Here is a 716-nt window from a genome sequence, read left to right as displayed (position 1 = left end):
ACAGACCACGGGTCGTACAACGACGGGGAATCTGTCTGGCTCAACAGTGGAGGACAGACCACGGGTCGTACAACGACGGGGAATCTGTCTGGCTCAGCAGTGGAGAACACAGTCTGTCCATCAACGACACAAACACACGGGCGCTCCGCTGTTCTGACCAATCACGTACAAGCTTGCCGCAGTAAGTACGAGACAATCACATACAAGTTTGCCGCAGTAAGTACGAGACAATCACATACAATTTTGCCGCAGTAAGTACGAGACAATCACATACAAGCTTGTTACAGTAAGTACGAGACAATCACATACAAGCTCGTTACAGTAAGTACGAGACAATCACATACAAGTTTGCCGCAGTAAGTACGAGACAATCACATACAAGTTTGCCGCAGTAAGTATGAGATAATCACATACAAGTTTGCCGCAGTAAGTACGAGACAATCACGTACAAGCTTGTTACAGTAAGTACGAGACAATCACGTACAAGCTTGTTACAGTAAGTACGAGACAATCACATACAAGTTTGCCGCAGTAAGTACGAGACAATCACATACAAGTTTGCCGCAGTAAGTACGAGACAATCACATACAAGTTTGCCGCAGTAAGTATGAGATAATCACATACAAGTTTGCCGCAGTAAGTACGAGACAATCACGTACAAGCTTGTTACAGTAAGTACGAGACAATCACGTACAAGCTTGTTACAGTAAGTACGA

Source organism: Aplysia californica, unplaced genomic scaffold, assembly GCF_000002075.1.
Source record: "Aplysia californica isolate F4 #8 unplaced genomic scaffold, AplCal3.0 scaffold01914, whole genome shotgun sequence".
NCBI lineage: Eukaryota > Metazoa > Mollusca > Gastropoda > Aplysiida > Aplysiidae > Aplysia > Aplysia californica.
This window is presented reverse-complemented; position numbering follows the sequence as displayed.